Raw genomic sequence first — 15,027 nt, forward strand, 5'->3', positions numbered from 1 at the left:
CTGCTGGGTCCCTACGCATCGGTCGACGTCCTCACTGCAGCAATCCTAGCTAATATTCACCATCTATGCTTGCCAGCTGCTGCTCTCCCCTTCTCGTGTCTCAGTTTCCGTTTCGCATAAGGCCTGTTGCTCGTAGTCTTCCTCTTATGCTGCTACTGCCGCGCCCGACTAACTGTTGTTCGCATTACCTGTAATAACTGTGCGTGGATGGATGCCTATGCTGGCATTTTCTGCCGGTCTGCGACTACTGCCAATGCCACCGCCGCCCTTGGCTAATAGAAACTAAGGTTGTACCAGTGACGGTTTGCCCCTCTACTGATCTTCTCCAGGACGCGCGCGGCCCCGCGCCTCGGGCTAGCCTCTATCAGAGCATTAGTGTTTTGACTTGCATCGGCTTGTTGAACCATCTAAGCATTTCATCGCGTCCTACAGACCCATCCAGCATCGTTGTAACGGTGAAGACGCTGCAGCCGCTTCCCCCTACTAAGTGTCTCTGCTACTTTTTGGCCTCTCGCAGCAATCGTCTGGCGGCAGGCAGCTCGTTCATTGGCGACAACCACTGCGGTGAGAACCGCAGTACCATCAGCAATAGCAACGGCGGCAGTGGATTTTGCCAGCAAATAGCGGGTTTCGTGCCGCTGTTCGCGACGCTTAATGCAGAGCGTCGAAGTCATAGTTTTACAGCGGAACATAAGAATGGCTCAGTGCAGCTGTACAAGGTACCCCTCTCGATGGTAGTTGGTTTTACAGTGGTTTGGTGCGTCAGAGCGCGTATTTGGTGGAAACAACGTACGTATGACTGTTAATTCCAGCTAAAATCTCGATTCGGGCTTGTGACACGTTGACCATAAGTGACTGTGTTCTGAGTGCTGGCTATACACGTACTGATGAGTTACTGGACAGAAGTCAAGCAGGCTGATGGTAACACCGTTGAAAGTTTTCGTAGGATTGTTATACAGGTGGCGGGCTCACGGAACAACTGCAGTATGACTGACCGATCGGCCCTAATGTGATTACCGCGGGTACGATACTAGGCGGCTGTTCACACTGGCTACATATGAATCCAGAAGGAGAATTTTTGCCGAAGCAGAATTTGTTCATAAGCTTGTATGCAGATATAACGAATCCAGGGCCATATGCGAGTGTGAGACCAATCCTTGAGCCAATTGTTTCTTGGATTTCGTAAGATCATTGTTTTGCACCAAGAAATATACCAATAGTGTAGCTGGGGTTAAAATTCCGGCTTTTTTTTTAACCTAAATTTACTAATACACGCCAGGCCATTTACTCAGGAACTCTGGTGGAAGCAAATTAAGGAATCAATAGTGAAATGGAAAGTTTTTCTTTAACCCAAGTCGATTCTTCCCCCGAAGATGTTGATGTTATTCGAAGAAATTTATCTCTAGAGTAGGAGATCTCTAACTGTTCCATAAGGCTAACGTTTCTGTCACACACATACGCCACAAGGTCTGCTTAGGCCGTAATTATTTATTAAGGAAACCCGCTCGCCTAAATAGAAATCAACTGTTAACCTAAATATACGAGAAAACAGCCTTTGGTATAACTAGAGCATGAAAAAACACTTCGATTTATAGAGCTTCGATCCTTTCTATAGCCTTCGCTGAAATTGACTGTTTTCACCGAACAACTGAAGCTTCTAGAAACTAGAAAATTTCTTCATCCAATTCTACGCGAAGAAGATAACTTTTGAAGTGACCTGACGACACAATCTTAAAATTACTTACAAGTTTAAAGTGATTTTAAAGTGATAACAGTGTGTACCTATTAAATTCAATCAATAGCAACGTATTGAGGATGCGTCTTGCAAAATTCTGCGACCCGCGCTCACAATAATGGTAAGTTATTGTAAAAAAAGTAAGTTTATGATATTGCTTGTACCTTGTTGTAAGTTGATATACTTTTGACTGTACCAACCTGTCAGTTGATGAGCTGTAATAGTCAAATTTCGTGTATCGCAAAAATAAGTTCATAATTAGCTGTTTTTACCCTCTTTCGGGGTTGCAAACTAGAAGTTTAATAACAACTTAACGCATGTTTTTACTCACAAACAATCCTGTAGGGATGTTATCTGAGTGCTCAAATGAAAAAAGGTTCACTAAATGTCGCAGGAGATGGCCTGCTTATCTATAGGAATGCACGAAATAACAAGACAGGTATTCGTAAGGTTGTTTATTGCATCTTACTGCACCGAAAATCCCCTTTAATAAACAGTGCTAAGTTCATCTTGATTATGTAACAATTACATGAGAAATGTTACATGCCTCTCCTAAGAACTATGTATTAATATTTCTGCTTTATAGAGCTGTAAGATCAACCTTTAGACCCCGCTTAGGTATTACAAACCACAATATACAATAGTACCTGAAGGAAATGGTACAGTGATCGAAATGGGTAAAACCTAAGATGTGCTGTGGGCACATGAATACATTTTTTTACCCACATCGTTTAATGCTGGAGCGATGTCTATGCCGTTTTGAAATCAAGACCAATTTAAATACTATCTGTAAATTAAAAACGTCTATTTTTTAGGAAAGTGAAGAAGCTGTTCAACAGGCATATAGGAAAATCTTCAATAGTTTCGATTTAGGGGCTCAAAGATGTGACGAAGTAATTAAAAAAATCACTTTTCGTTCACCGGAGTTATTGATACAGACATGAACGAATGTTTCAAAGGGAGAAATAGCAATTTCTAATTAACTCGTCCATAGAGGTTTAGGTCCGGACACGGACATAGACAGACTCCGTTTGGTGGAATTTCTAGCGGCCGTAAAACTCGAAACACAGAGGTCGTCCATATAAGCCCTAACGGGTAGCGTTTTTGCACCCTTTTGCAGATCATTAAACCTTTAGGTCCTTTTGAGCCTCTGCATTTTTAAGACTGCTGGCCTGATATCAGCTCAGAGTCTAGCTCCGTCGGAACTTCTCTTAGGTGACGTTTTTCTTCGTATAAGTGACACTTCAATGAGTTTACGCCTATTAGCATCGTTTGTCGTGGGTTATTTGCGGATTGAAAAGAGAATGTCTTAAAGATGACTAGTCATCTTAGGTTTTGAATAGAAGCTTTCTTCGCGGTGCACCATATTTAGGATAGGTAAATTTAAACATAGTTTACAATATATTGCGCCGTATTACCAACCCGGATGTGATTGTCAAATGTCCAACCTAAATTTGCTAAGCAGCGGAGACGTATGCCCGAGAACAGGTTGTATTCTTTTGATTATTTTCAATTCAAATGACGCAAAATTTGGTTTTTCTTACGCAATAAAAAAACAAGTAGGACAAGCGATTTCGAAACAAAATCGTTGCCTAAAGGCAAAACGAAGTGCATCATCCAGATTAACGCAGAGACTATTAACAACCATGACGCTTACCTCTCGTCCCTGGCAAAAGTTAGTATCGTCGTAGACTGCCTTGGAATTACCTCATTTAGACTTGATGCGTCTAATCCTATATGTATTTATTATCTATTCAAGCTTTCTAACGATGCGCCATACAAAAGCATAGCAGGTTATTAGATGCGATTCATTTGTACAATACGAGCATCGTTAAGTTTATCATCCATGGGCTTCGAACGGGACAGGCAGCTGGCTTTTTTTACTTACGTCCATACAAAGATTTACTTGAAGGGAAGTCTTCATAACATAACATAGTATGAATGTCTCACCTGGACATTTAAATAGAACGTAATATTATCTATATGCGTAAAATAGTAGGACAGAATTGTTGTCACAACGATCGATTCGTTGGCCCTCTCGAGCCGTAGATAGAATGGTCCTCAGTTAAAGCTATTTGCGACTAGTTTTTTTTGCTCATTGCGTTGCAACGAGTGATTTACAAGTGGGAGGAAACGGTTTATACCAAATGATTTGGACCAGATAATTTTCAAAATTTGCTGAAACGTGCATTTTCTCACAGTGTTTTTCATGTGCTTTGCCCTACCGATTAGTACAACTAGAAAAGGTCTCACCGCATCACCACCTTTTGCTCGAAAGGCCTAAGGAAACAAGGTCTAGGGTCCAGTAGATGAGAGTCTCCCAGTACCAGATAGATATTTTAATGCTTGAGCTTACTTTACGTAACGCATTGGGCGCTAACCTGTTGAAAAAATTGTGGTCTGAAGCCTTTCATCTTTATTGTGATATTGAGCGCTACTGCGAAGGTTTTCACACAGAAGAGTTATGTTTAGGTCAGCTCCTTTTGATTAACTAGCACTGCACGATAAGTTTAATTAAGTATATGAATAGCAGGTAGCGGTATAGAAACGTGCCGCTAATAGCTACAGCTTTTTCCAGTGTGCGCTGAAAAAAACACAATCGCATTTTCGGGTTGGCATTACTGCATAAATTTGACGCAAATCGAGCACGCGCCTTCGTGGCGCGTCGTCGACCCGAATCCGACATTGGCATCAATCGCTCCCATTTCAAGCAATGGCATTTGTCCGTAAAAAGTGCTCACCGCCGCTCAAGGGACGGCCTACAATGGTAATGCCGTTGCCGCCTTTTATGAGAGCGCAGACGGATCACTGTCAAAAAACAACGTCGGTATCTGCAGTTTTCGAGGAAAGCATCGAAAGAAAATTTTCCCTCGACGTTTGCCTTTACGCTGGTCTAGTTATGTTCCAGGGCAGTCTTGTTAACTTCGATTTGGTTCAATGCCACCTGACATCAGCCGGCTAAAATGAACACTATTATAATAATGCTGTAACACATATACCGTCTCCCATGTTTGTTCTATGGTGTAACATAGGAGTTTGAGCCTCGTTTGGTCACTTTTCCATCGCTTAAACAGTTTCGCTAACTAGTTAACTCATAGATTACTTAGCTTTAAACATTTTTGAAGTTACCAGCGATGCGTGGAATAGAAAGGGAGGTAAAAAAACAGGGATGCAATTAGCGATAATCGGAACATGGCTGTTGTAGTCGACATAGGCACAAGCAGCATCAGCGTTCTAACAAACAGCGGGATTTGGACCTGTTTCAGTGTTTTAGATGATAACTTCCTAATTCGTTTGCAGGGTCGGTCTATTCCTGTTGCGTATAATTTTATGTAGAAGCCTGCATCGATGTCTATCACCCTACCCAATTGTAAAACTATCTACCTTTATGCGCCAGATGCAACAGCTCCGGAATCTTATTTCGAATGAATTAATTCACGAAATACATTGATTTGACTACGTGCGGCGTCTAAAACTCCTCTAGACGTGTTAGATCTCCAAAAATATCTAAAGCCCTGAGCGAAACAATTTTGAATAGCTCCTCATTTGACCCTTTACAGGCGCTCAAACGTAACTTACCTTGGAAACAGCATTAACCAGTTCCTAAAAAGATCGAATATATATGCGGTAACAATCTTCCATGAAGAATTGTTCCAAATCTTCTAATAATCCTAAAAAAAGTTAATTCAGATCTTGTGATTATGTGAAGCAGCCAGCAATGACGTCAGCGGTTCCATGCCGAAGGTAGCTGTCCGTGGTAAAGGTGTTTCTTCTTCGGTACTGTCTGTGCTTTCAGCAACATCTTCAAATTTTTATACTGACAAATCTAGACGCATCGATTAAAAACAAATCGTTTCGTAATTTCCGTTGCTTATCGCCTTATTATTGCTTGAGCTAGCTAGTAACTTGCTCCGAGACTCACTAGCTTCCCTTCAGCATTAGCGTAAATCACAAAATGTTCATATTTTTATATAAGAGCGCAACGGAAGTATTCAGTATGCAGTCGACATAAATCAGCCTTGTACAACTTGGTTAGCTCTTCATTTTGTTATCTTCACCGGGCCTAGTTAAGAAGTTATTTTCATCTCTAAATAGTGTTTATTCTATTGCTGAACCGTTAGCGCCCACAACTGACAAAGCACGAATTTCTATATATATATGTGAAGACAGAAACTAACATATATGAAGCTATATGTGTTAAACGTTACCTTTCCCGTTTGTGTTTAATAGTTTGTTGTAGTATCAGCACTGCTCTAGAAAAAAAAAGACCTATAGTTTCACGGAAAGCAAAATCGTTTCTTTTCAATACAAAACCTAAAGCTTAGGACCAGACAAGGTTCAGCTCACATCAATGTTTATTAGCTGAGATTACTGTATAGGTCAAACCGGACATCCGCTTTGTGAATTTCTAATCGTACCGGCACCGCTGATGCTGGTGTTATTGGCATGATTCTTTTTGATTAAACTGAACATGAAAAAAGCAACGAAGAGTAAAAAAAATTACCTCTTTTTACAAGGTATCTGGGAGCAAAAACAGCAGAGATGCCTATCTAGCTGAATACTGTTGGGTCAGCAGCAGTTGATAGGTTCAGCTGCAGTAACGGAGCCCAACTAAACCCGTGTTCGTCTGGCCATTTATTAAACAGGTAGTGTTCATCACCAGCAGCGCTAAAGGCGCCCTTTTTTTGTTGGCAATTCCGCCACAGGAGCACTGAATGAGATCGCGCAGCCTCCGTAGCGGCCACTTACTGCCGCCCTTAAAATTCAATAATGATCTAAAAATCAGCGACAAGTGAGTATGAAATTGGGCGAAGCAACAACGGCCGCATCAGTGGTAGTACTATAGCAGCAGTACGGCAACCGCTGCCACAGTAAAGGAGATCAGTGAAGCAAAAATAGTTCACCATCGCTGAATAGACGACGAGGGCCAGCGCAAGGGTAGCTTGGTTTTGCCCCGTGGGCATCGGCTGGAAGGCATATAAGGGGGAGACTTTAGCTTTGTAGTTCAGCGCTTTTTTTGTTTTTAAGAGAAAAGCAGCGGTGCTAGCACTAGCAAGAGATGTAAAGTGAGAAAATAGCCAGTTGCTTATATATCCAGAGTTTCTTTCTTCGTTCATTCCGTTTGCTGTTAATATTATATATGAGTGAATGGAGAAAAGAAAAGAAACGGAGTATAGCAGTGATCTTAGTGAGCAAAAAATGTGATTTTTTTGGGCAGTTTTTTCATTTGATTCTTGAACCATTAAATGATCATGTGGTTTTTCCCGCATAGTTACTATGGGCAGCTGGATTTTTTCCAAAAGGACTGTTCAACGGGTGCCTTCCTGTATCCTCTTATTTACCAAGAGGATACACGAAGGTACTTCACCTATAAACAACCAAACGCACATCCGTATCTATATCCTCTCCTCTTATAAGAAGTGTGCATATTATAAATGATCGTAAGGGGTCTTTACAATATTAACGTATAAGGAAAGCCGTCTTCAAAATTATAAATATAAAAAAATAAAACTGCGAATTATGTCATACATATTGTAATAATAAACAATATTAAAATTATATTCATTATCTGTTTATGTACAATGTTTACCCAAAATAAACCTTGTTTAACTTTACTGAACAATCAGATTGATTCGTGTCTGCTTTTGTCACTCTACATTATTTTGTTTTCCACGAAATATCCTCAGAATCCAACCAAACCTGCAATAATACATCGATGACAATCTCGTTATTAGTCGTTCACTTTCTGGACGTTGGCTGTTAATACAGCGTCTCCGAATAATATTTCTTTAAAAGAAAATAACCTCGTCTGCCGTTTAGCACTTCGTTTATCCGTCATTTAGTACTTGCTATAGAGAAGATCAGCACGTATTTCGTGTCGTCGTTGCTGAAGTCGAGGATCAGCAAGGGTCAGTGCCTTATAACAACGCCGGCAACACTCAAAGGAAGTTACGTGCCTTTCCCGACGTATGCTTACACAGTCCCTGTCGATACGAGTGCCCAGGCTAACGATGACACTGTTGGAAGGTATCGTGCTGTACCGCAGCACGGTACGACTCCTTTCCCTATGTGAGGAGCTAGCCGATATTTCACAGATGATAGATTGATGACGAAGTCAGAGGGACCGCTGGCAGTGGCAGCGATAGTAGTAGAACGATAGGACTACGATAATAGTCGAGCGGGATACCATAGAAAAAAGAAGAAATGACGTGAGCCGCGAACAGTTGAAGCCAGTGCGAAAGAAGACGAAGATTCGATGGCGATCGGATACGATAGGCCGAGTTGGTGAAGGCTGACCAGCTTTCCGGAAGTAGCGATATAGTAACGTACTGAAGACAGCTGCAACGCTTAGAAGCCATGCGTGCCGTTTCTTGGATGGCTCTAGCCACACAGACCACAAGCGCAGCTAAATAATGAGAGGCGCTAAGGTGATGGGAAGGTACGGAGCGGTCGACGAAACTCGCAAGCGTAGTAAAAAGAGATCGTGGAATGCTTTTGGAAGGCTAACGGCAACGAGTTGAAGCTCATTTTTGCGCTGAACAGATTTGTTCTGATGAGAAAAGTTTGTCTCTTGTCGATCGAACTTGAATGATGCCTGATGCTGATGATGAAACATATCGAACTACCAAGAAAACATTGAGGGGGGCAAACGCAGGGAGGCAGTCTATCAGTGGGGCAAAGTGCAAAAGCTAAAAAGAAAATGTGTCAAAAAAGAGTGCAGAAAGAAAGAAAGAAAGAAAGAAAAAGGGATCAAAGAAGCCGATAGAGGAAATACGAGGAAGCATAGAAGGGGTCGACAGCGGTTACGCGGAAGGTCTGATGAGCCTCCGTAGCTGGCGTTTCGACAGTCGCTCGCAAAGCCTCACCGAAAGTAGAGTGAACCGCTGAAGAAAATGACGAATTAAGAGCACAAAGTATAAAGAATGTCGAAATCAAAAAGACTAGAGTGACTTGGACCTATTTCAAGCATCTGCTTGCACGTAAAGACCCAAAGTTACCGAGCGACCAGCAAACTGATGGCTGCAAGTAGAGCGACAAAACTAGCTTTACCAATGGCCCGTAAGGCAGGACACCCACTGCTGATTGTCCGGCTGCATCTTCTGCTAGTGCTGCCGCCAAAGAAAACGCTGGAATTACGGGTACGCTTTGAGGTGCCTTATGTTAGAGGAAGTCACCATAAAGGTATAAAACGGGCACGCGAAGATGATAAGCAGCCAACGGTTATCGAGGGAGAGAGCAAAAATTAAGGATAGAAAATCGGGCATATTTTCTGCGACGTACAGTAAAACTGATAAAAGAGAAACGGGAAGCAAGAATTGTAAAGACCAAAGGGAAATCCTGCAAATGACTAGAAAAGATTGGGCCAAAAAATAATTAGGAATTCTAATTAAGAGGAAATAGAAAGTTCGCGGCAACCCGCGCCCCACATCATGCGGCATTCGTTCGTTTCGGAATATTGGACCATTTCCACTATATCGGACCTGACTCGAATGGTGGTAGACGGAAGGTGGCTAGCAGACTCCCTTTGTCTAGCCATTTTTTGCCATCCTACTTTTGGCTGGGAACCAATGAAGAACGTAGGATAAAGAATGAGTGGCTCACTAGATATTGGGACTAGACGCTTTTTGCATTGGCCAATGTGAGTGATATAACGTTATTTACTTCTACAGATAAAGGCTTCTGAACGACTTGTTTTCTTTCCTAGGTCTCTGAGATTTTATACAATAATATGCTGAGATAGAAAGGAGCTACTACTGTTTATGAATGCAGCGAACAAAGAAGCCTAACAACATACGCGATCTTCCTCTTATGTCACGGAATAGAAGGTCAAAAAAATGGTCAACGAAGGTGCTCATTTTTCTGGACTCTCAGAACGCCTTTCCTTTGCGTCGATCTTCCATGCCGTTCGTTGTCGGCCCGCTACTGGTACCTTCTTTTGCCAAAATTGATTTCCACCAGTAACCTATATGCCTAGGTCACAAAAACTCGGTAGTTGATAGCAACCAATACCAAGTGGCTAGGGCAATGCCATACTTGAGTGCGTTTGTAACATCTCAGCCTTTCAGCTGGAAGAATGTCGGCTCATGGTTTTCGCTTTTTTCTTCAAAAGTTTGTCCTTCATCACACAGGCTTTACTTAAACTGAATATGGCCTCGTTCGGTGGCCTCGCTTGCGGCGCGCTACGATCGCGCTGACCGTAAAACCAGTGCCGATCGGAACTAAGTCTGCTGCTCAAACGATATCATCAGACTGTCTCGTCCAAAGCTCCGGGTTCATCATTTAGTTGACACGACGAGTCTACGGCTATGACGACATTACGGACAGCTATAGCCGTCCCCTTCTTTCGTGAAAAGTTCTGCAGGATTCGCGTGCTGTAGAATTCGCACCCGAATATCGGTTGACGCCAGAGGGCGTACGCATGAAAGGAAGTTGTCACTGTCAACCCGCGCAGCCAAAGCGGAAGTCGGTGTTGACGATTAGCCCAGGCTTCAGCATAATGTAAAGATACCTGTAGTTATGTCAAAGAGAACAATAATACTACATTAAGCCGAGTCGGTCCCGCTAGCAGCTTGAGTGGGTCTGTGAAAACTTGTAGTCGTGAAATGCTTCATGGCAAAGTTAACACAACATCATATAGTTCATTTCTAACTTAACTTTTATGGAACCAGTTGAGTTAACTGGCGCTGTTATTTCTCTATATTCTGCCACAAAGTGATCTTTGGATTCTAGGAGCTTTGGGGAACACCGCAGCGAGACAGAATGCATTATGTCCATTTTAAAACATCCCGAACAGTAAGGCTGTCGATACCATATCGGTTTTGAATCGAAGCTTACCGTACATACGTTGAGCATTTCCGATCAGCATGGGTACTTCTGTATAATCAGCAGAAAGTAAGGAACTAATTCGCTTGACATTGCATCATATTTATCATATACATGCTTCACCACACGTTGCTTTCTGTCTCTACGTACTATAACTTTATTGCTATTATACTGTAGATATTGTTGATTGGTCTGCTCACGCTGTCAAAAAAAAAGTGACAGAACGGCAGGAAAACGTCCAGCCCGAATATCGACCTTCTGAGACGGTAACTTCTTTTTCGTCGTGACAGTGACACCCAGAGAAGCCTCAAATATTGACTGGGTTGAACTGTCAACTTCGGTTGTCCTTCTCCTCCTTGAAAAAATATGATGGGTGAAAACGCTTTTCCCCCAGCGGTAGAGATGTCCTCGCGTCGCTAACGAATAGAACGAAATAGGACAACGTTCACACTGTCGGACCGTCAGAATTTTCTTCGCTGCCTGCGCATTCCACAGAGACAGCAATGCACTGTACCAACACATAGCTAATGAACCAGTATTCAGTGCCGACAGCTAAATATCTGGTAGGAGCCATCTAGACGTTTGCTCTTTGCTCGAATAGGCGAGCGTAACGCGTTCACGTTTGGTCGTGTATTTGGGGGTCATGACGGCAGAGCGCGATGGTAATCCTCGCGGAAACTGACATCTCCGTAAACAATCTGCAAAGCCAGCACCCGTTTGTTCTCTCTTTATCGTCCTCGTCATCGTCATCGGTCTTTCTGCTCGATAGATAATCCTTGTCTTTTCTTCGAAGTTCATCGTGATAGATGCAACGGTTACGGCGAGGTAGCCCCAGTGCGACGACGATAGCAACCAGCATTAGGCTCAAGTTTGGAAGGCACAGAAGGGCGACTCGGACACACGTCTTCGCATGGTCGTCCACCGAATCGGGCAGTTTGCTGTTTGGTCAACAATCTAAATGATGATTGGATCATGTATAGATGAACAGGTGCTCATATATATATATAAGAACTAATTTAGTCGCGCACCGATTTTGCGGGTAAGATTAGTAAATATTGATTGCTTGAGTGCCTGCCACCTGCGTTGCATAGAACTGTTACTGTTTAGAGCTTATTCGACAGAGGATTTTTTAGGGTCCTTTCTTTTGTTGGGTAAATTTAGATAGCTTTTGAAAAATAACTATACGTTCTCCTTCTAAGGGCTTATATATATCCATATTGTTATACTTGTTTATCACGATAAAAAGATCCATGCCGTTTCGGTACTACTGCACTTAACACTTATAAGATACCATAAAAGCAAATCTGAGATCTGCAGCATTAATCGAAATGATATGCATTGTAATCAATTTTATTCGCGGGTTATGTAAGTTACACGCTATTGAAGACCTTCCTGATTCAAAAGTACGCACATATGCATTATAACTACTATTACTGACTTCATGTTGCCATCGAGTCCTCAATTTTTAGTCGCATATCCCACTGCCGCCTGTTTCCACGTTAATTGAAATTCCGCTCGTTGATTTGCTTCTCGCGCGGTACAAGACCTGCTCTCAGGGCGCTGTTTTTCGTTGTCGTTGTAGCTGCCACGTTATCCCATACTGCGGTGCTGGAATTATGTCGTTCCTGTAGCAAGGGCCTAACGGGAATGGTTATAGCGGATGCTTGTTCATGACAGACCTCCTGTGTCGATGACACTTTCTACTAATGGTGCGCGATGAGGCGATAAAAGGAAGGTAAATACCATGACAAGACTGCGGTTGGCTTTTAGTGTTCACATTACCTAGAATTATCAAGCTTTACCTTCAGGTTTTGAACGCCAACGCAGCTGTTGCAGACAACGTCATGAAACAGCAAAATCATGTTTAGTAGCAGTGAGGTCTGCTATGGCAGCAGAAGCACAACGTTGAATTTGAATTAGCCGCCATAAAGCAGCGCACGCCACCATAAAGCGTGAGCCGCACAGGACAACGTCACAATTGCGCAACGAAAAGGGAAGAGAAGAAGCAATAGCTAAGTGCCCCAGCTATCACATAAGCGTAATAATAGAAACGATTGCGCTAACGCGCAGTGTCATAACTGTGGGTTTATTTTGAGTACTATTTCCATGCGTGTTTGGTCACTATGTCACGTCCTCCGTCATCTGAATGCGCGTATATATGTATATGGAAATAAGTGCGTCTGTGTTCATCAATAGGTCGCACTGCCTGGTCATATAGACAGATATTGTGACACATGTAAGCACAGCTGTTGTCAGAATCCCGTAGCTAACGTAGCTAGTTAAATAAAACCCTACTACGAATATCCTGCTATCCCGCTTTATACAACCATGTATTTAGAGACACAATAACATGCAACAATTTGAGATGTTTATGTACTACTGCTAAAAAAGTTTGTTATTGTATTTTTTGCATATAAAGTTTAGATATGGAGCCCAACAGAAATTCCTCACCCAACTGTATATATATATATATACGTATTGTTTGTTGTACATATACAGATAATCGAAGCGGGTCGAACGCCGCTTGGCGTGAAGCACTGCTTTGAAGGACCAGTTGGGTAGCTGACTGGGTAGGGCTATGCAAAGTGAAGACCACCGGTCAAATAATAATACTCGTTCCATTTAAATACCTGTTCGAATAATCCGCCAACGTTTGGCTGCCCCTCATCTGTACGGTATGGCAAATAAATGCTCCATGTACGTTAATTAGTACTACACGATCTACGACTGACTACGCATCTACATGGAGGTATCGTAGCAAGCCAACAATAATTAAATAGATGAAACTGATTGCCTGGACGGAAGGGCGCCACCGAGCTGAAAGGACCCTATGCAGAGATCGCGACTAAGTAGTAACACTAAAAGATATGTTGTTGGTCATCTACGTTTGTATTTGAGTGTGAACGAGTACCCATTTTCGACAAAATTCGAGCCTAGACCGCAAAATATCCACAATTGGCAGGCCAATACGTTATTCATCACGCTATCACGTAATGGTTCGTACTGTTGGAAAGAGCCTATATCTAAAGAAACTGGAATAAAAACAACTAATTTTAATTGAGCCTGACGAAACGCAGACTATCATTTTATGATACCATTAACCTTCTTAGAACCTTCAATGAGAAAGTGATTTTAAGCGAACATTTTTTTTTGAAGGATAAATAGTCACGATATCAACAGCGACACTCTTCGGAAAAGCCATATTTTCTTTTACTCGATAATATAAATATATAAATCATATAACAGTGTTGAACCAATACGGTCGAGATTCCAAATTTGACGAGTGTCAGTTGACGTTTCTTGGCGAAAAAAAAAATTGAGATCGCCTGGCAAACGTCTAAATTTTTCAAATACGAGCAATATCCGGTCAGTAATTCGTTCCGGATCTTTATAATGAATTGGCAGTTCTAGGCGTCGTGTATGCCGTCTCCTACATGGCGTTGCGGCAACCGTCAAAAAGAACCAGTAATAAGCGCTTCACCAATAACAGGTATACATGCAAAATTGATGAAGCAAAGGTATTTAGATAGCCTAGACGTCTATGTATTCTGTGATTCAGTGGGTTTGTTCTACCTTGTATGCTTTTCTGTTCATTTGTCAAAAACAAGATGAAGCATTGGCCTGGTGAGGACCTGAACGGAATAACCAAGTGAAATGCGCCAACATTGCTGTCAGTGGCAAGCTATTAGACAGTACGAGAATTGCAGTCAACAATTGGGAAATATATGTCAGCTGCTACCGCCGTGCCGATGGCGACTACGGAAGCTTTCATTGTCGTCTGACGCTCCGTGGTAGGGTGCAGAGTCTCATTGGATCCGCATTTTGTTGAAGCGTTCTTTGGGCCATGAAATCGATAAAATAACGCGGTCGTGCCTGCAAAATTTGTAGTCAAATAAGCTAGATAACACAGAAATCGTATGCTAGAACGAATATGAATGAAGGTCAGTTGTGGTTTCGGGGAAGGCATAGATGCCGTCGATAATAGGCTCCAAGAAGGAAAAGGATTAGAAATGGAAAAAAAAAGTTAACTTTCTGTTAGGGAAAAATCTACGCTTCTCTAGTCAATACAGCGCTGCTCCAATTGTAAGTAACTTGCCTTTTTTATGTCTGTAAACTTCACATTTCTCTCGTTGTCTATGGTCGTTGTATGCCGTAAACTTACTCTTGTCCCATTCTGTTTATAGGAGGATAGATACTTATTTACTTATTTTATTTATTTTTATTTTAAACACCAGAGACGAATATATGGGTTGGCGTTAACCGATTGACAAACAAACGTACTACGTGGTATATACAAATATATACTTAGAAACACTATGAAACGTACGATCTTGCCGGTATTACATTACCGCAATACACGATTTTTCCGGCGGCGTGTGCTGTGACATCTGGAAATGTGTGTGAGCATTCAGGCTCTCACTGTTAGTAATGAATCCTCTCGCGTATGCAATTGTCGCGTGAAGTTTGAA

The 15,027-nt window shown here is 42.1% G+C and overlaps 1 protein-coding gene and 1 long non-coding RNA gene across 3 annotated transcripts in view; one reads left to right on the forward strand and one right to left on the reverse strand.

Annotated features, from left to right (window-relative positions):
• Nucleotides 1–540: 540 nt before the first annotated feature.
• The window catches only part of LOC111248753 (extracellular serine/threonine protein CG31145), a 129,464-nt gene continuing 114,977 nt past the window's right edge, over nucleotides 541–15,027 (forward strand). For both annotated transcript variants that reach the window (XM_086988987.1, XM_086988989.1), the window contains exon 1: nucleotides 541–1,856. The gene's annotated coding sequence lies outside the window, so the exon portion shown is untranslated. The remainder of the gene's footprint in view (nucleotides 1,857–15,027) is intronic.
• LOC147756029 (uncharacterized) lies at nucleotides 5,660–12,457 on the reverse strand. Its single transcript, XR_015327640.1, has 2 exons — nucleotides 10,571–12,457; nucleotides 5,660–10,244 (listed from the first exon to the last, which is right to left on the reverse strand). It is a non-coding gene; the product is annotated as an uncharacterized LOC147756029 (long non-coding RNA).

The sequence above is a fragment of the Varroa destructor genome, unplaced genomic scaffold, assembly GCF_002443255.2.
Source record: "Varroa destructor unplaced genomic scaffold, Vdes_3.0 BEIS01000004.1, whole genome shotgun sequence".
In the NCBI taxonomy this organism is placed as follows: domain Eukaryota; kingdom Metazoa; phylum Arthropoda; class Arachnida; order Mesostigmata; family Varroidae; genus Varroa; species Varroa destructor.